The sequence below is a fragment of the Callorhinus ursinus genome, unplaced genomic scaffold (genome assembly GCF_003265705.2).
Source record: "Callorhinus ursinus isolate GAN/ISIS: 27379988/994484 unplaced genomic scaffold, GSC_fseal_2.0 scaffold23, whole genome shotgun sequence".
Classification (NCBI taxonomy): Eukaryota; Metazoa; Chordata; class Mammalia; order Carnivora; family Otariidae; genus Callorhinus; species Callorhinus ursinus.
Window position 1 is genome coordinate 19,200,050 of NW_027397085.1, and position 23,768 is coordinate 19,223,817.

The 23,768-nt window shown below is 39.6% G+C and overlaps 1 protein-coding gene and 1 pseudogene across 24 annotated transcripts in view; one reads left to right on the forward strand and one right to left on the reverse strand.

The window, feature by feature from the left end:
• ANKRD55 (ankyrin repeat domain 55) overlaps positions 1 to 23,768 on the forward strand; it is a 496,355-nt gene that overhangs the window by 79,139 nt on the left and 393,448 nt on the right. The gene's annotated exons all lie outside the window — the stretch shown is intronic.
• LOC112839517 (U2 spliceosomal RNA) lies at positions 10,929 to 11,012 on the reverse strand (annotated as a pseudogene).

Below are 23,768 nucleotides of genomic sequence, written 5' to 3' on the forward strand. Positions count from 1 at the left end.
ATTACCTATTCCCTGGATTACTGCAGTTACCTCTGAACTGGGCTACCTGTTTCTATCCCTGTCTACTCAATCTCTTCCTACCCAGCAGCCAAAGAGATCTTTCTACACCATTATTTAGATGGCATCTCTCCTCTGCTCAGAACTTGCCAGTCTGCCAATTTCATTCTGAGCCTACACTATCATGGTCCCCTCATCTATGACCTTGTTTCCTTTTCCTTTCTCCTTGTTCCTTCTACTCCAACCACAATGGCCTCCTTGCTGTCCCTTGAGTGTACCAAGGTCACTCTCACCCCAGGACATTTACATTTGCTTTCCCCTCTGCATGGAGTGTTCTCTCAGATATCTTTATGGCTCATATCTCACTTCCTTGAGGTCTCTGCTCAGCTGCCACCTTCTCAGTGAGGTCCTCCATGAATGCCTATCTAAAATTCCCAGTGTCCATCACTTTCTGTCTCCCTCTTTACTTACTTTTTCTTTATATCCCAGGGCAGGGAATTTAGTTTCTTTTCTGCCAAATCTCCAGTGCCTAGAATGGTGCTTGGCATATAATATACTCTAAATGGGTATAAATTAAATGAATGAATGAAAGGGATGGAGGAAAGGATATGTACACATATATTTAAATAATCTATATTAAGTGAAAGTTTTATATGTTTCATCACCTTTTTTAAACAAACTTTTTCTAGGGATATTTTCTTTGGAGAGGATTTTTTTTTTCATTTTTTCTTTTACCTTTTTTTTTTTTTTTTGCATGATCAGTATGGGGGCAATTTCTCCACCATAGCCCTGTAATATTTAATACCCATCTTGGCCCTAGCCTCATATGGTGATGAGAACACTCTTAGGGGTAGTGGCCTGGGTGCAGGGATTGGAATGGGGTCTGTGCAGACTGTTTATGGGGACCTGTCTTTTAGATGCAGGAACACCACTGAGAGCTATATTTGTATTTGTTGCTTGCTGATGGGTGGCTGAAGCAGGGCTGTGGGAGGAAGGGAAGGAGACAAAGAGGCTATTGGAATAGGCAGGAAGATAGAAAGGAAGTAGTTGAAGTAATTTCCTCCATCAAGCCCCACCATGGGTATGAAAATTAATATCTGCCTATAGAGAGGTAAATTAGAGGCACCCAGTGGGGGAACGGAAATGTCTCCAATTAGGACACGTTCATATGGTTTGGCAGCTTCCAGCTAGATGCCACCTGCCGCCGGTAACACTCTGAGTGTTTTCTTCACTCCATTATATTTTTTATGAAGACCTGGTGTGGAGATAAGGTTAAGATTCCCTTAAAGTAATGTGAGAAAACCGTGAGAAAAGGAAGAGAGTGAAAACCCTGCCAATGGCAAGAAAGCTGCAAAGTTGAATCTTCTCAAACTAAATAGACTCTGAGTTGCATCTGGAATTGTGTGTGCTTGGCAAACCTGAGGTGGAACCCCTCTGAAAAACATCTGACAGGAATCGCCTCTTTGTCAAATGTGAAAAGAAGCTCCCACCCAATTATTAAGAGGCAGCATAAGAGGAAAGGAAAAGTTTGTGCAGCTAACATAACATGAGGCTTGCCAAAATCATCCTGCCCTAATTCTCTTGTTAACAGAGCTGCTTTTCCAAAGAGCAAGTAACTCGTGATTGGGTTTCTTGATTCTGCCTGCCATTCCTGCTGTACACCCCCCACCCCACCCAGGACCCCCTGCCCGGAACTCACCCTCACTTCGTATTTTCACTGGTGGGGTATTCTTCAAGGCTTGAAACCCCAGAAATTCCATTGAAAGACAATGATCTACACTCAGGATGCAGTGTAGAATGGCCACAAATGTCATATTGCTTATCTTGGTCCGTGCTACACCCAGCAGCTGCTGGTGTTTGACGAGGAGGCTGCACAGGGCTCTGAGAATTGTACTGTGTGTGCTTTGTTCATGCATTTTGCAGCTGATTTAAGAGCAAGAAAGGAACAAAACCAATCCAATGTCTTTACTCCAGAGATCATCCACATCCTTCCTAGGGCAGGAAGAGCAGGTGACTGGGACACTGGACATTTGGCAAGCTGGTGGTTTTCCTGCATTGGCATGCTTTGCCGGGGTTTTCATGAAAAGACAATGACCTTTACAGAAAACAATGACCTTTGCAGAGATCTCTAAACCCTGGCAACTCAGCAGCAAACTCAGTTCTGAAAGCATTCCTTTTGCCTTTCCCAACAGAGTTGAACAACTGGAAAGAAAGGAAGGAACTTAAAAAAAAAAATCACTGAAGTTTTTGGCAAACTTTAGGTGCTCTTTCCCCCACCCTGTAATTAAGGCAGAAGTAAACAGTAAGAGAATATCAAATTGCAGCTTGCTTTGGTAATAGGTGCCCAGGTGGAGCTGCTGCTTGTATGGACCTGTGTCTTGAGACAGAAGGGCAGCCTCTCTGGGGAGCACTTGAACGGGTCCCCAGATCTGACACATCAAGATTAAGACTTGAAAATTTGGAGCTGAGTGATAAGAAAGGGTGAGTCCTCTGGGGCATTATCTGTAAAAAGAAAAAGTTTCTTTCTCCTTTACGGTTACCCTCTCCCCATAAACTCTGAACCCCTTCCCATTTTTGGAGGTCATCTCCTAGATGGTACAGCTTCACCTGGAAGAGGTTGATGGGTTGAAGGAACCCAAAGCACTCTGCTGAGTAAAGTGTGTGTGTGAAAACCCTCTGTGAGACTGGCTTGGTCTATGTCCAACTGTATGAGCCCAGACAAATTGCTTATTTCCCTAAGCTTCAGTTTTCTCAACTCAAGAGAGTAGTACTTAGCTTATAGGGTCCCCATGAGGCTAAAATGAAACAGTGTAACGTGCCTGGCCCATAAGATCCCCTCAGCCATTGATATTATATGCCTTAATAGTTATTTCTTTTTATTGTTGAGTAGTACTCCATGGTATACTCTACCACATTTTATCCATTCAGCTGTTGATTTGATGTTTGGGTTGCTCTTATTTTTTGGCTATTACAAATAAAGCTGTTACTATTTGTGTGTAAGTCTTGTATGGACATAGTTTCCCTTTTCTCTGGGGTAAATACTTAGGTATAGAATGGCTAGATCCTATGGTTGGTGTATATATAATTTTTTGAATAAACTGTCAAACTGTTTTCTGAAGTGATTGCATCATTTTATAGTCTCACCAGCATGTATGAGAGTTCCAGTTCCTCCACACCCTAGCCAACACTTGGTATGGTCAGACTTTGTAATTTTATCCATTCTAATAGATGTGTAGTGGTAGGTGATTCACATTTACTTTGAGTTGCAGTGAGGATACTTAGGTGAATATTCTGTGCAAGAATACTATTCATTTATTGTGTAGTGCATAGAACTCAAGGTACTTTCCCATTTGATTTTGTTTGCTTGTTTTCCTTATTAGTTAAAAGATTTTGAAATTAAATGATTTTATTTTTTTAAATAAATTATTGACTGCCTCAAAGTCACCTGGTTCCCTTTCCCAGGGGTAACTGCTGTTACTGATTTGTTGCATATTTTTCCAAAGCTAACCTATGTGAATATAAGCAAATTTATGGGGTATATAGCACACATGTGTAAGCAGTGTTTTGAATGAGTTGTAGTTGGAGGGTATAAACAAGTAACTTTATTTCTGCTTATCATCAACTCTTGAAATTTACTGTTGTTTCTTTGCCTGCCCATGGATGAATTCTCTGATACATCCCTTAGTTTTATTAGTCACTTTTAGGTATTAATAGATAGTCTCACTTTCATTTAAAGAGTATGGGTTAATATAGAATCAAAACATCATTCTCTCTTCCCAATGGAAACATCTCCCCTTAGCTAGCTGGGACTTGGCTCTGGCTCAGATGTGCTTTGGGGCTTAGCCTGCCTTCCCACATTTCCCAGCCTTGCTCTTCTGCTGCTCCTCTACACTCACCCTGTTTTCTCGGCTCTTCCAGGGTTGGTGGGCTGGGGCGGGGGGGTTGCCTCTGCAACTTTCTTTATAGGAACACCCTTGGGCTACTGTAGTCTCTTCCCCCAAAAGTGTAGAGATCTGTACAGGAACCTGGTAGTCTGGAAGTTTATGTCTTCCTCCTTTCCCTCACAGCTAGTGAGTGACTGGAACAGGAGAACAAAAGCCTTATTACTCCCTTGGTACAAGAGGGGACAAACTCTTGAGATGTAATTTATGCTCCAGAGTTCCCTTCAAGATCAGCATGAGGCTGAGACTATGCTGAAAATCGTATCCTCCCTTGGCTTCTTCTCTTTTCCTTTCCTATCTACCCCTTCCCCACCCTTACCAGATTCTCTGAGTGTACTTCCTTAATAAATCACTTACTTGCACATGAACCCTCATTTTAGGGTCTGCTTCTCAGTAATCCAGCCTAAGACAACAGATGTCCAAACACTGACACTCTCCTGGGACACTGTTGAAAGTTCCTTAGAGTTCCCTCATTGAGGCTCTCCGACCACAGTTTTCTTGTCAGGGCTGAGGTCTGATGGGAAATAGTTACTTACAACTTTCCCCTTGTGTTCTGGCTTCCAGGGTCCACCCCTTAGATTTGTGGTTGGGGTCTTTAATTCTGACTGTACAAGAGCCAAACACAGTTGTACTGATGTCACCACGTATCTTCCCTTCTCCTTTACTTTAAATATGTTATTAATTTTATCACATATACATTCCCAGGATTTATAACATTTACCTTCTGTTGTGTAAATAAATACCCATATTTGTTCTAGTTATTCTCCTTTGGTTGACTGGATGAAATACACAAAATAACCAGCAGTTCTTTTAATGAAGAATTTCAGTTCTTGTGGTTAAGTAATACTTTGTTTCTAGTAGCTTCCACAAGTGAAAAACTATAGCCACTGAACTCTTGCATTTTCAGAAGCCTTTACCTATTGTTTTTACACTTGTATTGGTGGATAATAAAATTCTTGGGTCACACTTTCTTTTCTTGAGGACTTTGTTGGCATTGCTTTACTGTTTTCTAGCACTGATTTTTTTTCACCCTCTATAAGTGACTTGATTTTTTTTTCAGGATACTAAAAGGATTCTTTTTCATCTTTGAAGTTGAACAATTGTTCTGATATTTTTTCTAGGAATGAGATGTATCTTTTAATTTTAATTTGTAGATTAATCTTTCTTTTGGAAAAAATGTATATAGCTTTTCTACCTGAGGACTCAATTTTATTATCCAAACCATTGCAGTCTTGGGATTGGCTGATAGAGCTGCATTTGAAGAAGAGCTTGATTTGGTCTAACTCTGTAGAGAATGACAAAATCCCCCTGCAAGAACTAACTTGTCCTAGGAGGATGCTACCTGAGATAGTGAGTAGAAGTCACTTTGAATTGTATCTTGAAATATTTTTCTATTCCATTATTTGGGTTTTCTTCTTCAGGAATGTCACTTCACTCATGTTTTCTTAGTTTCTTCCATATTTATCATCTTCTTCTCTGAACTTTTTTTTTAACCATTTTTTTACTTCCATTTTATTTTACTCACTTTTCTAACCACATCCTCCATGTGTTTTACTGTATCTGTGTCAGGGCTTACTCTCCTTATTGCTGCATTTAATGTAAACTTCGTTTGTGTGATACTATAATTTTTTTTCTACTTCATTTCTAAATTCTTCCAGTTCTTGTTTCATCTACTTCTGTCTTTTCATATTTTCTCTCAGTGCTTCTATCTCTATTCCCATGTTTTTTTGTTTACAAAGGGGCAACCCTGGATATTTTCTCTGCCAAGGAGCATATCACTATATTATCTCTGCTCTCTGCCAGTTCCCAGAAGCTCCCATAATAATTGAACTTTCCTAGGATGTTGGATTTCAGTTCTACTTGGGAGGAAACAAGGACCAGTGGGCTTGAGAATTAGACAGATTTTTATTCAAATCCTGACTCTGCTACTTAAAAGTTGGGTTATTATGAAGAGACTGGTCTTTCTGAGCTTTAGTCACCTCATTTGTAGGGCAGATATGATGTTACCTCATAGTGTTTGTAAGAAGATTAGATGAAGTAAAGCAAAGGGTCTAGCTCAGTGTCTGATTTACAGAAATTACTTAATAAATATTCTTTCTGTTTTATTTTTCCTAATTAAACTGATGGGTAGATGTAAACAATATGACCATAGTAAGAAGAGACTTTGTCTTAAGTGCTATTTAACCTGTGGCTTTAAAGTACCCACCACAATAATATTAGAAAATATATATCAAAGGCTTTCCTTTTTTAATTTTTAATTTTAATTTTATTTTAGAGAGAGAGAGAGCATGCACTTGTGTGCGAGTGGTGGGGGGGGCAGAGGGAGAGGGAGAGAGGGAATCTTAAGCAGGCTCCACACCTAGCGGGGAGACCCATGTGGGGCTTGATCTCATGACTCTAAGATCATGACCTGAGCCAAAATCAAGAGTCGGATGCTTAATCGACTGAGCCACCCAGGTGCCCCTATTGAAAGCTTTCTGTATTCTAGGAATTTTGCTAAGTTTATTACATATATTACTAATTTAATTGTATGAGGTATGCCATATCATTATATCTATTTTATAGTTGACGAAATTGAGCCATGAGTTAACTTCTTGCTTAAGGTAGTAAGTAACAGATCCACAACTTGGTCCAAACTGTAACTTCAGTGGCCATGTATTAATCACTAAAAAATACTGTTTATGCAATTTGATCCTTCCCTGTGCTAGGAGAAGCAAAAAAGTGTGAGTTATCATGCTTGGCCTTGGGAAGCTCACAGCACATGTGCATGTACATGTTATATAAACAGATTCATAAAAATACAATTGTGTTCACAGGCCTAGCACTTAAAGTAAGGACTCTCATTTGCAGTTAGATAGAATGAGATTTAAGATAGTACTTAGAGGATGCTTTCTTCCCTAGTGATTAGAGTCTTGAACTAGAATTTCTCATCCTTGTCCCTCTATTTTTAGGTGACCTAGTAAAAGTGAGTGAATTCTAAAACACTTAGGTTATTGGATTTTATCAGAATGTGGATATGTTAAAAATGTACCCACAATTTGTTCTTATCAGGTATGGTAAGACACACAGACCCAGAAATGATTGTTACAGAGGAAGAATTTTATACTCACAGATCCCTAGAAACACAAGGCATAGCATACCAGGCCATGCAAGGCCATACAGGGAAACAACAGGATTAATCAGGAGGCAGATAGGGCTCAGAACCTTTACTGGGATTTTGGTGGGAAGAAATGGGTGAAACAGGGAAGGTACCCTAAGTTTAGGATTGAATAATTTGTGTAATTTGGGTGGCATCAGGGTTATAAGTGTGGTTCCTAGTTGTCTGGTACCTGGCCCTGGGGTGACTTAAGGCAAGGGGATCATTGGCTTGGTGTTTGAGAATTTGATGAAGGAGAAGTTTGGGAATATGAACTCTGGATTGGTTGGTTTGTTCATTAAAGGCTCTCTCCCAGGGAAGGAATGTGTTATCTCTAGGAATTAGTCCTGGGAGGGACAGTCTTACTAAGATCAGCACCTGAAATGCCAGAGTATCAAGATTATAGAAAATAAGAAAGTGCAGTCCACACAGTGGGTATCTATGCTTGTGTATGTATATGTATGCATGCTGTAAAGAAATGGTTGGTTTTTCATGCCTCTCTTGGAGGGGAGTGATAGGAAGGTAAGTGGAGGGGAAAATTGGATAGGTAATGAGGACCCCATAAAATAGGCTATGCTATGCCATTTTTCAAAATAGTTTTTCATTTGGAAAATGGGGGCAAGTATTATCTGACTGAGTTGTTAAGGAAATTCCTGTAAGTACCCAGAAAATTAATGTTGTGCTCAGAAGGAACTACAGAAAAGCAACACAGTATTTTAATTCATTGTTTGGTGTGGGCTGGCTCTAAGTTGTTCTAGAAATGAGTTTTGTACTTTGACAGTTTTTTGGTGCATGCAGCATACACAAAGCCAAAGTGAAAAAGTACAGAATCTTAAGTACTGTATCATTTGGATTTCTTCAGACTAAACAAAGAGTTTCAAATATGGCCAGATAAAAAGATTTTTCTGAACCTCCCTGTTCCCTCACCCAACCTTCCAAGTAGAGAACTGAATTTGCAATACAGTGTGAGTCTTGGATCAAGGGCCTTAAACTGTTTCTATTCATGGTACATGTCTTGGTTTTGGGCAGAGTGTGAGAACTCAAACATATCATGGAACAGGTTTGTTGGAATTCAGACAATGAGTGTTTCCTCTAGATTACAATAGATTCTTTCCATAAAAAATATTTTCCTGGGCAAGTAGTTCTATAATTTATTAGCTTCAAGGACCTACAAAGTCAAGTGGAGATAAACTTTGGTTGGGAGAAAATAAGTAGGAGTTTTTAGATGATGCAGACCACAGCCATTTGGGGAGCTATCATTTGCCATTGTTGTGGGGAATCCACTAACAGGGCAGTATGAATGCCTTCTGAAGCAGCACCTTTCTGCTCTCCCTTTGCCACCTCACAGTCTTATCTCCTGCAAGCCGCTGTAAGTGGAAAATTGTAAACACAGATTTATCTGGCTGCTATTAAGTCACTTGTGCCTTCTTTTTAGTACTGAGCCAACTGAGTTCCTAAGATCTATTTTATTGCTTTTCCTTTCAGCAGCCTAAAGAACCAGTGAAGATGTCTTCACTTCAGAAAGCTTGACTTTACTAAAGTTACCACTATTTTTTCAGGTACACGTAGAAGCACTGGGTACTCTGAGTGGGAGCAGGACTCTGCTCTGGAGGCTGGTTCCCTGGAGTTGGCCTTGAGTTTCCTCAGCAGTAAATTCTGCTGGATATGCATTGAAATGCTCTGTATCCAAGCTTCTTGCTCTGCTTCTTTCGGTTCAGAGCATGACTTGGTCACCACAGTTCTGTTTATAACAAGCAGGCTACACAGGGAATCCTTGTGGAAATATTACCTCTTTGGTTGTTTTTCTCCTTCCTGTCTTCCTAGTTTCACTTCATCTCTTCCATTTTTTTCCTTCTTTTCTACTTCTACCCTTTCCTTCTTCTACCCTCTCTTCTGTAGATACAATTACACATCTGCTGGGTGCTAAAGAAGACCCAAAGATAAATAAAACAAAGTTCTTGCTATTGAGATATTCAATATAAAGGAGATTTTTATAACAAATAATGATAACATAGTATGCATTCAGAATACAGATACCATCATGCATGCCCCTGTTCCTTGACCCCTATTTTTGTTAGTCACCATGTCTTTCCAGACTTTAAGGGTTCCTCAGGTCTCCATCGTGGTCTTTCCCTTTTCTTACTCTACATACTCTTCCTTGGAGATGTGATCTAGTCCTATTACTTCAACCTTAACTGTATGCTAGTATCTCTGAGGTCTGCCTTTCCAACCCAGACTAGTCCCCACTTTGCTGCAGATTCATAGAGTCAGCACTCAGCTCAGGGACTGAGACACAGAGGAAGAGCATCAGCATGGCCAGAGGAATACAGGAGGATGGTAAAGAGGAAGTCCTTATTCAGTTGGTTTTATATGGACTTCTAGTAATGTAGATGGAGGAATTCAGGTGCCATATACCTGTTGGCTCACAATTATAGTAATTAGTAGTAAACTTAGGGTTTACACTTTAGGACTCTGGAAATTCTTTGTCAAGAATTCAGGTAAATTCAGGGCCCCTGGGAAGAGTAGAGCCCTTTGTTTCTGGAGTCTAGATGTTGGCAGGATTGTTTGGATTTGACCATAGCTAATGGATGGGAGGTTTCAGTGGCTCCAATTGTATTGAAAAAGCTGATAGTACCTCCTCTTCTGTCTTTACGGAGCCCAATTTGCTTGGAAAGACAAACACCCCTTGGCTTGTTTCATTCTGTGAGACACAGCTTTCTGAAGTGAGAAAAGCACTACTTCTTCAGATGATAGACCAAGAATTCCTAACAACAAAGGCATCCATATGTTTGGCATTAATTACTTGACGACTGACTTGTAGAGAGAATGTTATAACTTGATTTTCTCCCCCCAGCGTTCAGTTTTTCCAGGATAAATGCAAATTTTCCGGAATGTTATTTCTCAATCAACTGGGCCATCTCAGCTAGGTATGTAGAAAATTCACCTTTAAAATTATTAGTCTCTTGGTGGTGGGATAGTAGATGATTATATTTTCCTCTTTATACTCTTCCATGTTTCCCCAAACTCTTTGATTAATTTATATTAATTTATTAACAGGAAAATTTATAAATTTTATTTTAAAAAACTAAAAAGGTTCATTCATAGAGTGAGGGTGAGATACATGGTTTAAATGTGCATATGTACTCATTGGTAGAGGAATGATAACACTAGAATGAGATTGGGTGAGTTTCTCTCCTTTTTAAAAAAAATTCACAAAAGGTCTATTATCAAAAATGACTATTGTTTCCTTTAAAGAATAGCTTGGGAGGTTTGTCACATATCTATAATGCTGCCATTGCTTACCACACTTTTTTTTTTAAGATTTATTTACTTATTTATTTATTTTAGAGAGAGGAGGGAGGGGAAGAGGGGGAGAGAGAATCCCAAGCAGGCTCCCTACTGAGCATGGAGCCCATTTTGGGGCTCAGTCTCACAACTCTGAGATCATGACCTGAGCCTAAATCAAGAGTCTGACGCTTAACCAACTGAACCACTCAGGTGCCCCCACATTTGTTTTTTAATTTTTTTAAAGATTTTATTTATTTATTTGACAGAGAAAGAGAGAGAGCACACAAGTAGGCAGAGAGGCAGGCAGAGGGAAAGGGAGAAGCAGGCTCTCCGCTGAGCAGGGAGCCCGATGTGGGGCTCCCAATCCCAGGACCCCAGGATCATGACCTGAGCCGAAGGCAGCTGCTCAATCGACTGAGCCACCCAGGTGCCCCAACACCTTTTTTTTTTAAATTACACTTTTGAACCATGGCTATTTTAAAATTGCCTCAGTTATAGTGTATCATCCTCTTTAATGGTGGTTTTGATTTTGATTATAAGCTGGGCCAACATCTTTCTTAATTAAAGAAAGTTGTAATTATAAAATAATGAGTTTCATCTTATCTGTCACTGTATTACACTTGATCTTAGCCAAAAGGCCGAGAAGCAATTATTATCTGTCACTGTATTATGTGCCACTGACAAACTAGCTCTAGGAAGAATTTCAAAGAGGAGTTTTTGTTGGAATAAGTATCTTCCTAGGTATTATTTTAAAAGAATCAATATTCATTTAAAATTGACATGTGTTTATTTAATCTTATATTTTTACTAACTTTAGGGTATTCTGTCTATGTGCATACTTCTAACAGTTTATATTATAAGCTGATTTAAACAATTGTGTGTATGAGTGCTTGCTCCTAAAAGTCTTAAATAGCAAAGTTTGTCATTATAAAAATGCCACAAATACATAATATTTTAAAAGTCATTGGTATTTCTGGTGTAAGGTTATAAATGTTGAAGGTAAGAGAAGGTATCAGCATCCTTAGAAGTTGACGATAATGAGACTGTGAACAAAGAACAATGGAATGGGATTCACCCACATTTTATACATAACATTGTTTCTCTACATTAAAGCTTGTAATTCCTAAAACAAACCTTGGTTGTTGGCTCATTTAGGAAAAAAAGAGTACAATCTTTGGTGAACACCAATGAGATGCTGATTGTGTCTTTAACAATGGATGGAGCCTGGTTTAATTCTGTTTCAAAGAATAGGAACTTGGAAGATATTTAGGAGAATTTCCCTGAAAACTTTGGTACCAAATACCCTCAGCTGGCACAGACTCTGGAGACGCACCAAGCCACCTCCCCACCTCATATTCCCATGTGCTTGGAAAACCTGTCTTACTAACCTCCCTTCCTTTATCTACAATGCTGGCTCTGACTCCACCCTCAACTAGACAACTACCCTAGATGCCATCAGTTCCTTGGTACTCTTTGGGGAAGAAATGATTCCTGTTGAATTATCTCAACTCCTTTGAAGGTGGTTTGGCAACCTTCTGTTTGTCAAGATTAGCCCCCTCTCTTAATCCCTCATCACATGTTTTGTCAAGCACGCTCATGAGAAAAAGGACAAGGGATTAAATTGGAGGCAAGGCACTCCCATCTCTGCACTCACTCACCTGTCTGTATGTAAGGCACCCGCCCCTGAATTTCTAGTTGAACCAGAAGTTTGTGTGTATGATTAGGAGTTGGCTCTCATCCGTTTCCACTCGCAAGCCCAGGCTGCGTGCCCTGGGCCAGTCACTGGGGCAAGTGTACTCTAGGGATAAAGTAGTTAATTCTTTCTGCAGCTGTGGCTCCTCAAATCCAGTTCTGCTCTATAGAGGACATAGTGAATGCTGCATAAATAGCAGTTGAATAAATGAATTGCTTAGTAATTCCCAACAGGGAAAGATGGGAGGATGTACGTCTCCAAACAGGACATGGTAGAATATTGAAGTTTATCTGGGTGTTCTGTGGAAGTGGAATAGGAGGTTCTGCCTAATTATAAAAAAGCATTTTCAGTATTTTAATTTTGTTCAGTGTTTATTGAGGTGTAATTTCCACATTACAAAATGCAGACATCTTAAGTGTACAGGTCAAAGACTTTTTTTTATGTATTTATATACTAATATGGCTATCACTTAGATCAGGATCTAAAACATTTCCATCACTCCAGAAAGTTACCTCATGCCCCTGTCCACTCAATAGTTTCCCACCTCCCCCCGCAAAGTAACATTTATTCTTACTTCTATCTCCATGGACTAGTTTTGCCTATTCTTGAAAGTCATGTAAAATTCTAAAGTTGTACTTTTTAGTGTCTTTTACTCAACATAATTAAAAAATATATATATCCATGTTGTTGTAGTCCAATGAGTTTCTTTTCGCTGCTGTATGCTCTTCCACACATGGAAGGTAGTCCCATTATAATATTATAATTTATTTATCCATTCTTCTCTTGATAGACATTTGTTTTTGTTTTTGTAGTATTAGGTATGATCTGGAAAGAGAATTGAAAGACCGAAGAAAAACTGAATTGCTGTCTGAAATCAAGTGACAAAGTCTCCCTGGTGCTATGAGGAGTGAAGAAAATGGGGTATTCATAACCTGGGGTGAATTGGGACGATAAACAGCAGCCCTAGGGCCATTAGGAACCAGAAGGTGGGCTGTGAGTTAGATGGACTTGAGTGTGGGGCCACCTTTCTTTGCTCTAAGAAGAAAGTGACCCTAAGAGTTGAGGTGGTGTCTAATCCCTTTAAAAGTTAGTTAAGGAGTATATTAGAGGGCAGAGAGTTGGGTTACATTTGAAAAACAAACAGGAAAAAAGCCCTTTTGTTTTTGTAATATAAATACTGGAGAAGACTTTTGTAGCACCAGCTCTTTCCCTTATGTTAGGATCTTTCTGTGAACCCTAGCACCATGTTAAAATAGGTAAGTTCAGGCAGGATGATCCATTAACTCTAATTAAACACTTTGAAATTTGTCTGGGTTTGTATAAGTCAACTGAAGTTATACAATATACTTCTCAGATGTTAGTATTTTCTTGGAAAAGCTTGGAAAATAATATGTTAGGCTATTTCTAAAATGGCTCCCAATGATCCCTACCTCCTTGTATTCACTCCCTTGTGTGATTCCTTCCCCTTGTTTGTAGGCTGGGACTAGTGACTTACTCCTAAGGAATAGAAAATGGGAAAAGTGATGGGCTATCACATCCAATAGTAGGTTATCAGAGTCTGTGAATTCCATTTTGCTTGCACTTTCCCTCATGTTGGCACTCTCTCTTGCCCTTTTACTTGCTGTTTCTGATGAAGCAAGCTACCCTGTTCTTAGCTGGCTTATTGAGAAGCTCATGTGGCAAAGAACTGAGGGCCATCTTACTGAGAAACAGGACTTCAGTCCAGCAGCCCATGAAGAGCTAAATCTTGCCAATTCAGTACCTTGACCGAGCTTGGAAGTGGATCCTTCCCCCCATTTATCAGTAAGATAACTACAGTTCCAGCTGACACCTCGACTGTAGGCTTCTGCAAGATCTAGAGCCAGGAGACTCAGCCAAGCCTTCCCCAGATTCCTGATCTACAGAAACTGGATTAATTATACAACAACAGATAATTAAGACAAATGGTGATATTAATGACCAGCATCCATGAGTGTTAACTACTTGTCAGGTACTGTGCTAAGTGTTGTAATGTGATTTCTCTTTTCATCTTCATGACCATCCAATGAAGAGGAACTGAGTTTTGTCCTAGCAATAGAAAATTAGGAAAGGAGCAACAATTCCTGGTGGGGGATGGGGAGAAAGAGGCTGACTCTTATTTTAGCTTTTATGTCAGCATATCACACTGTGAGGATGAAAACAAATCATGCTCTCCTAGAGAGAATATTATGTTGGAATGATCTCAAATATGTCTCAGTTGGGACCTTCAAGAAAAAAGGAAGTCATACTTAAAATATTGTGATGTAAAACAGTTATTGTGAAAATAGCTATATTGCTTTGAAAAAGAATCATTTTGGAAATAGCTTTTATCTCTTTTAATATAACAAGTTGTTATTACATGCAGAGTATAATAAAAACATGAATGGAACAATTGAGGGAATTATAAAATGAATATCAACCCTATCTCACCCAATGATAATAACCAGATTCATAGTTTTTACTGTTTTGTCTCTTAATTACAGATAACTTTTTCACATCAGTAACTAGGTTGACATCATTGTTTGTAGTATTCCACTGTATGTATGTTTCATAATTTATTCGAAATAATCCCCTGGATATTTAAGTTGCTTCCAGTTTTCTGTAATAACTCCATGAGAGATAACTTTATACAGACATCTTGTGCATTTGTCTCATGATTTCTTTAGAATAAATATCTAGATGTGAAAGAGTTGGGTCAAAGGGTTTACATATTTTAGATTTTTATGGGTCTTGCCAAATTGCCTTTCAGTAAGGTTGTACCAAAATTAATCCCACCAACAGTTAATGAGAGTGCCCACTTCCTACACCCTCGCCAACAAAGGGTATTAGCATTCTTTTAAACCTTTGCCCATCTGATAAGTGAAAAATAGCTTCTTGTTGTTTTACTTTACACTCCTTTAATTCCCGGGAGATCAGGGGTGGCTGGGAGGCTCAGTGGATTAAGTGTCTGCCTTTGGCTCAGGTCATGATCTCAGGATCCAGCCCTGAGCCCTGTGTCAGGCTCCCTGCTCAGTGGGGAGTCTGCTTCTCCCTATCCCTCTGACCCTCCCCACAACTCGTTCTCTCTCCTTCTCAAATAAATAAATAAAAACTTAAAAAAAATTTCTAGGGAGATCAGGCATTCTTCTTATTGGTCATCTCTGTTTCTTCTCTTATTAATTATCTTTCTATGCCATTAGACCATTTTTGCCATTGTATTGTTTATAATCTTTGTACTAAAAACTTATAAATGCAGGAATTTGACACTTTCTCTTTTCTGTTTGCTACATTTTACCCCACTTTGTATTCTGTCTTTCAGCTGTGCTTTATTTGTTCAGTTTCTTGCTCTGTTGACATTTAGGATTTTTATGTCATCAATTCTATCCACCTTTGTATTTATACTTTCTGAACTTGCTATGCCTGGAAAGACCTTATTCTTCTGGCCAGATAAAATTTTACAAAGTATGAATGGCCATGAGGAACTAATATTTTGAGAGAGATTTGGAAAGCAAAATATGAAAGGCAATAAATTATAAAAATACTCTTCACTCTTAGAGGCTTTATGTTTCTCCCAGGGGCTCTTTCACTTGCTGTAACTCTGATTAATGATATTAAAGAAAACATCTCAAGAATTTTCATACATGTTGATTAGAATACACATTCCTGCCAAAACTCAAATGTTGTCCCTTGACTGTATTCTTTAATTATAACAATAAAGTAAATAGGTTGTAAATATATTGGTTTATCCCATTGTTATTCTAATAACAGAACTGTATCCAAAATTACTTATATTCATATTGTGTTCAGTACTTCACAGTTATTTCACATGCACCATTTTGTTTAGTCTTCACAGCAGCAATAGTTAACTATTGTTATCTTCCCTTTACTGATGAGGATACCAAATCTCAGAGTGGCTGAATGATTTGGCCAATGTCACACAGTTAAATGAAGGCAGAGTCAGGACTCAAACTCATGCCTTTTAAACAAAAACCCACTGTTCTTCCCAGTTATTAAAATAATAATTATGATCTTTTTGGCTGCTAAACAAAGTCAATGGGAAGTTCAGAATTTGGTTGCCCGTCTGGAATATCAGCGACTTTGGTCTTATACGAGGAGCTACTTGGGTTTTAACCTCAATTTAAGTGGATTACTATTTGTTAGGCTATGATTGCTGTCTTCTTCTGAGTTAAGACTGTCCATAATGCAGGGCAGCTACTTTATTTAACATCTCATTTGGTGGAAACACATCTTTTTTTTTAAATTTTATTTTATTATGTTATGTTAATCACCATACATTACATCATTAGTTTTTGATGTAGTGTTCCATGATTCATTGTTTGCGTATAACACCCAGTCCTCCATTCAATACGTGCCCTCTTTAATACCCATCACCAGACTAACCCATCCCCCCGACCCCCCTCCCCTCTAGAACCCTCAGTTTGTTTCTCAGAGTCCATAGTCTCTCATGGTTCTTCTCCCCCTCCAATTTCCCGCCCTTCATTTTTCCCTTCCTACTATCTTCTTCTTCTTCTTTTTTTTTTAACATATAAGGAAACACATATTCTTTAGTCAATGATTATCTACGAGTAAATTGTGGAGCTGCTTCAGTAGTAGTAGAACAGGTTGGTAAGCATTTCTTCTATAAATGATATGGAAAGACCTCTTCTGGCAAGACCAAAAGTGGTATATGGTTTTACAGGTGAAGCACTTGCCTTTATGGACTCAAAGTGTTGGAAGGTATACAAGTCTTTGGTCTGAACAAATGGTTTCCCATATGGCCAGTTTTGCCTGGCTTTCTCCCTCTTTCCCCTCCCCTCCTTTATCTCCTTTCCCCTTCCTTTTTTACCCACTCATGTGTTTGTTCAGTGCACATCTATTGACAATCCACTAAGTGCCAGGCATCTTGATTGTTGTAGGAGAAAAGAGATGGGTAACATGCCTTCTCTGTTCTTGAAGAATGAAGCAGAGAAGCCAAAAATGACATAATCTGCGAGTCCAGTCTTGCAGGTATTGGGTCTGTTGATGTTATCCACATCAGTGGCCTAAAGTTCAACAATCCTAAACCTCTGTTTGTCCCTCAGAGTAGGAATTCCAGCCTTTCCCAGTTTTCCTCCCCCATAGATGCCCAAGAATCTACAAGGTATTTATTGTAGCAAAAGGGTTAGATAGTACTAGATACTCTCAAGTCTTTCTAATAAATCTGGAACTTAGTTTCCCTACATACAAAAAAATATCTGTGGATGTTGGATTGGAAGTTATATACCCAAAAAACAGGCCCCTTTCTGTGCTTTATTGCTTCTGTTGGCATTGGCCAGGGTGGGGGGGGGGGTTGGGGGAGTGGGAGCTGGAACAGATAGCCATCCAATTCTGCTTTCTCTATTTTCCTCATTGATAGAGGAGCAGCCCTCCTCACAGTCCTCACCTCGGGGAGTAGAAACTTTGTTCTTTTCACCAATTCACTCCAGCAGGACAGAACTGGCACACAAACCCGGAAGCACATTGGGCCAGCTCCCTGCCTAACCCCAGTGGCCAGGGTCAGCTCAGCCCCATCTAGTGGAACAAGTTCAGAGCTTCCAAGGGTGGGTGTCTAACCCAATTTCCTCAGTCCCTAAGAAATCTCCCCCACCCCACCCCTGTTTGCCTCTTCCTACCCCAGAAGCAACCTCCTCTCTGATGAAGGACGCTAGCAGCACATCTTTCCTTAGAGTGGCCTACCTCTTCTACCCCAAGGGTGTGGTACCTCCTCCACCCCAACAAGCAGGAACAGCATCTTTTGAAATTGGTATCCTTCCCTGCAAGTGTAATAATTTATTCTTATCCGTGGTCTCTGTCTATACTCCAGTACAGTGTGATTCATATAACAGAAACACAGTGTGTCCTTCACAGAAGAGATACTATTTAAGCTGACTCTTAAAGGACGAGTGGGTGTTTCCTCAGGCATACAAGGCAGAGAATGTCGCCTGTGACAGAATAATGGGCACATTCCAGGTATAGAGGCATAACAGTCAAGGAGGATGCATAATTCACTGTGATAGGAAATTTGGGTGCATGTGGGAATAGCGGGCAATGGAAGTGGGAAGCTGGGCACAGGCATATGTGAATGCCAGAGAGGGACCTGTGGCTGGTCAGGGTACAGATATGATGGACCCAGAATTTCTCCATATCCCAAGAGTAGCAACTGGGCCGTTTTAAAGAGAAGGGCAGAGGGCAGGAGATTATATTGAAGAATCCTCATGGTCTTGCTGTCACATCTGAGCTTTGATCCATTGGAACTCCTGTGGCATTATGTCTTTTTCTTTTCCTCACTGGCTGTGTATTCTCCAAGAACTTTGGTTCTCAGTCTCACTGTGGGGCCACTGGATTGAGTGGGGCTATTGAGAGTCACAAAGTTTAGCAATAAAGATCATATCTTAACCATGCTCAAATGACTTCTCTTTCCCCTGGAATGAAATGCAAAATCCTTACCTGAGTCTTAGGTGATTAGGCACTTGCCTTCCTCTCTGATGCTGATACCATCTTCTGTTATTTCCCTTTTGCTTCTTGTATTCTAGCCATACTTGTCTCCTTGCTGTTCCTCCTGCATGCCTAGCCTGGTTCCACCTTCTAGCCTTTGTACTTTCTATTCCTACTACCATGCTATTCCTGGACCATATTTCTCCTAGGTGCCCACATGGCTTGCTCACATCATTAGGTTTCTGCTGAAATTCCATCTCCTTGGACTTTCTCTGATCACCCTATCCGAAATAACTCTGTGTCTCTTTAGCTTGCTTTCTTTATTCTGTATGCTGCTTATCACTGCCTGATACTAAATGATGCATTTACTTACTTGTCTTTCATCTTTTCCCTCATTAGAATATAATCCCCATGAAGGGAGCAACTTTGTCTTGGGTGTGCTGTATCCTCAGCTCCTAGAAAAGTACCTAACACATAAATAGGTGCTCAATAAATATTTGAGGAGTGAATTATTAAATAGAAGAGTCTAGCCCCCAACCCCTTAAAGAAAAGAACAGGGTGCAGAGTAAAGAGATTTTGGCCATAGGAAGAGAAAACCAAGAGGACACTCTGAGAGCACCGTCTCTCAGCCAAAGAGGCAAAAAATTATCATTTGCAGACTCTGGGAACTTCCCAACCAGTATTGTATGGGCTCCAGGAAGCAGGTCATTGCACAGACCTTTACAAAGTAGCCTTGGGTGTGCTCCACATTAGTTGAAGCATTAGTTTTTGCACTCTGGTTTGTCAAGGCACAAGACCCAAGTGGGAAGATTGCCAGGTCCCATTGTATTCAAGCTGAGATCAATGCAAGGAGAGATTACAAGCTGTGGATTTAGATGTCCTAACATTTTCTTTTTGGAAGTGTGACTTTTCTCTTGCTCAGACTTTTCTTCAAGGCAGAACTTCTTGAACTGTGCAGAATTCCTTGCTTAATCCTGGCTGCTCTTCGTTGGCACCACAGAGCTCCTGGGAGTTTGCCTCTTGCTCATTTACAGGAAAGAACCTGGGGCCACTCTTTCAGTTCATTGCACACTAGCTGCCCTTTCTGGACTTGGGTTTCCCTGCAAGCCCTCTGCACAGCCCCAATCAGCTTCTCATGGTGGGAAGTCCTGTTTACTGCTTACTCCCATTCACTGTTTATAATAAATAGACTGGGGCCCTGAGGGCCAGTCATGCTCTATTAGCTATGTGGATTTGTTGCAAGGATGGGTAACACTGGTTGGAGAGCATGGAGTTGGATAACAGGAGATAATGCGCCCCTTCTCCTCCCCCGAGATGCAATTTCGGTTGTTCCCACAGTATGTTTTCATTGTACAGTAGATGCAAGAGCTCCAGCTAGTGTGAGAACTGAGCTTGGATAAGAAAAACACAGTGATGGCACAGTTCCTGCAGGGCTCCCATGCTATTTTCTCAGCATTAAGAAAACCCAACAGTGTCTAAACAGCTGAACTTGTGGTGTGTTGGTAGGTTTGCACAATTCCCCAGAGTCATATTAGCATATGCATTTCAAGGAGGAGATCAAACTGACTTTGGAAAAAGCAAGACGGGTGCGTTTAAGAGTTGGCTTCCATGTACATTCTCCCTGAGCCAGAGGAGAACAGTGACTGAAGTATCCCCAGGCATACTTACACATCCTAGGTCACAGCTCAGCTCTCAGTAACACATAGAAACTCTTTTTTTTTCTCTTACTGTCACTGGTCTCTTTGCTTGTGGATATCCTAGAATATGTTTGTTGGAAGTACCCCTCTTCACTGTCTTGCATCAGCCCCTTTCTTGCTCTTAAAAATATTAGTGAGAGTTGCTGAGTTGCTTGTCATTATAGAGCAATCATTCTTCATCAGCTGGGGTGGAATTCCCTGGTGGCCTTTTTTTTTCTGTCCACACAATATTCCCACATTTCCCATCTCATGTTGTAATCTCTCTGGTTACATTAAGCCTGCAGGCTTTTCTCAAGTTTTTGCTTCTAAAGACAGTATTTAGAAATTGTTTATAGAGTTATTTTTAGTGTGAAGCTATGCAATGAGCTCTAATTGTCACCTTTCCAAAATTCCAGGAGGCTCGAAGGGCATTCTGCTTAAATTCTAGGGACCAAAGCCAGGGAAACTCCTCTCTGAGGCGCTGGCACCACCATTGGCATTGCCACTGAGCTTGTTAGCTACCACCAAGGCCACTGAGTAAGCCCCTCCGCTCTAAATTGACCATTGGTTGATGAGCTGGGCCAAGGACTAAATGCTGTATGAGGCAGGAACCCTGTCTGTTTTGATCAATGTTGAATACCCGTGCTCACTAGCACAATGCTTGCCGTAGAGTAGGTGCTCAAAAAATACATATTGAGGGAATGAATAGCTTTCCTATCTATGGATTGTCCATTTTACTACCGATGGATTTGAGACCACCAAATAAATAGCTATTGCTTTTACTATAAATGTGTATTTGTTTTTCTCTCTTGGTTACAAAGATGTGATTTTCTAATACTGTCTTCAGGAATAAACAATGCAGTGTTTAAAGTATATGTTCTACCAACTATAGTGTTAGAAATCGGCATAGTTGATAACCTTTGAGGTGGGACTGAATGGGACCATGATGCTGGAAAAGATCTGGGTATGTTCACTTTGTGAAAATTTATCAAGTGTACTTTTGATTTGAGCACTGTTCTGTATGTGTATTATTATTCATTAAGAAGTTTGTTTTCATTTTTACAAAAGCAGACTCTGGAGTTAATTGTCTGGGCTCATATCTTGGTGCACCCATTCATTTCTAGTTGGATAGCCTGGGACAAGTCACTTAACTTTTCTTTGCCTTACTTTCTTCATCTGTAAGTCAATAATAGTAATAATATATCTGTATAACAGGCTTATTTGGAATTAAATGAGTTACACTATAATAAATACTCAATAAATGTCAGTTAATATTGACAATTATTTTTCAGAAAGTGAGACTTTCAAATCAGGTAAAGTCAAGGATTCGGAAAATATCATGGTGAGAGGGGTCATTAGAGTACTCCACTCTCTCTAGGCAGAAGTGCTCTTAACTTCTCAAGACCTATGTTCTTAAAGGTCCCTTTTTATATATTCTCTTTTAACCACCTTCCAAAGTATACAGATTCTAGAGACTGAATTAAGTTTTAAGATCCACTATAATACTTGTTTTCCACATTTTTTACCTAGAGAAGTTCTATGAATCACAGAATGCTAGAACCAGAAAAGATCTTAAAAAATACTCTATCTGTGCCATCTAATATGGTAGCCACTACCCATCTGTGGTTATGTAAAACTAAATGTTAATTAGAAATAAATAAAATTAAAATTAAAAATGCAGCTTCTCAGTTGCATTCACTACACTATAAGTGCTCAGTAGCCACATGTGGCTAGTGGCTTCCATACCTGACAGTGCAGATACAGAACATTTTCATCATAGCAGAAAGTTCTACTGGGTAGCACTGCTAGATCAAACTTCTCATTATATGCATGAAAACACTGAAATCCAGAGAGGTAACATGATTATACCACAGTTACATAGGTAGTTAAGGGCAGAACTATACCACAATTTGAATTTCTTCAAATTTGTACATCAGTGTATTTTCCATTTGGTCACCAAGACCTGCAGATCCGCAGGGCATCCCTTCTGGTGGTTAGTTTACAGGAGGTATAAAATATCTATCAATCAGTTATTTCTGAGGACACCACTTTGATGGCTCCAGATTATCCATGTTCTGATACCATGTCCTTGAGTTTGAAGAAAGACTAATTCTCTATTACTAATTGAAAGCTGCATTTTCATTCTAGAGTCTCTTCTTCTAGGAAGCAATCAGTGAGTCACTTGCACACAAAGGTTAATAAGTTATAGTTAGTTAATGATAATTGCCAATATTTATTGAACATTTACTACCACCAGTCATTTCCTCAAAATGCTTTACATTTAATTAAGGAATGTAAGACACGGAAAGGTTATGTGGTATGTCCAGGGTCACAGCTGGCAAGTGTTAGGGTTGGGATTTGAACCCCAGGCAATTTGGCTTGCTTTTACTCACCACACTATACTGCACTTACTGAGCAGCTGCCTGTGTAGAGTATATCAATAAAGCTCAGTGAAAACTGAGAATGATGGCAAAGAGAAGGCAATGTCCTAGCTCTCATGAAATCAATAATCTTGTTATGGGCTGGCAGTGGAGAAACCATAGCATATCTAGGTACTTGATTTATGTATACATTGTAGTATTTATAATCATGCAAATACTATGGATTTGGCTTTATGCATCTCTAAATACATTCCCTTTCTTCTCTTTCTTTTTATGAACAAACAAAACCCCCAAAGCAAACATCTTTAATGGTGAATGCCCTTCAAACAGTTGATAACTGTTTCCCAGGCAGTACACCTTTACTTAGATCTCCTCTCAGTGTCTCAGATTCATCTGAATGTGCTCCTGAGAATCCATCTTTTTGACTTGCCATGGCTGTAGGTGAATGAAGGAAGGGGAGCGGAGAGATTACTTACTGCTTTGATTATAGCTCTAAGCTCCCCACCATGATATTTCTCAGTAAAGTTTTTGAGTTAAGTATGTTTGTGATAAGAATGATTTTTACACAGAATCACTAAATAGGAATAGAGGCATTTTTGTTTGTTTGTTTTAGGAGTTGATAGAATTAGCAGTTAATTTCATGGCTTGGCAGAAATTATTTTCAGTTTCTAAAAAATATCCTTGCCCATACTTGCTAGTGAAACCACACTGGCACCCAGCTAGCAACAGCAGTGTTTAAACATGCTGTGGCTGGCACTATTGAAACAACAGAAAGGGCTCCAGTCTCTCAAAGCCTCCTAACAGTGCTGTGCAATCTCTTCCAAAATTTCAAATAGATGAACGAATAACGTACCAAGCTGCAATTACCGCTGTGAATTGGTCCAATCATATGATGCTATTACTGAGTTACTACTGAAACATTATTTTTATTATTCATATTCCATCTGCTTTGAGATTTGAATTTGAATTGTTTGTGCTTAATGTCTTCTGTATTTGGCAGAAATTTTCAGTCAAGGTTACTGCTAATTTTTAGAAGTTGTTCTGAATCACAGGTGAGTGGAACAGAGCTTCTGAAGAAGCCACTTCCCTGAACCTGCAGCTTCAGGGAATGTCATAATAAGATTAAATTGATTATTTAACATAAATTGTGCTTGCTTGCTTTGTCTGTCTTTCTTTCTTTCTTTCTTTCTTTCTTTCTTTCTTTCT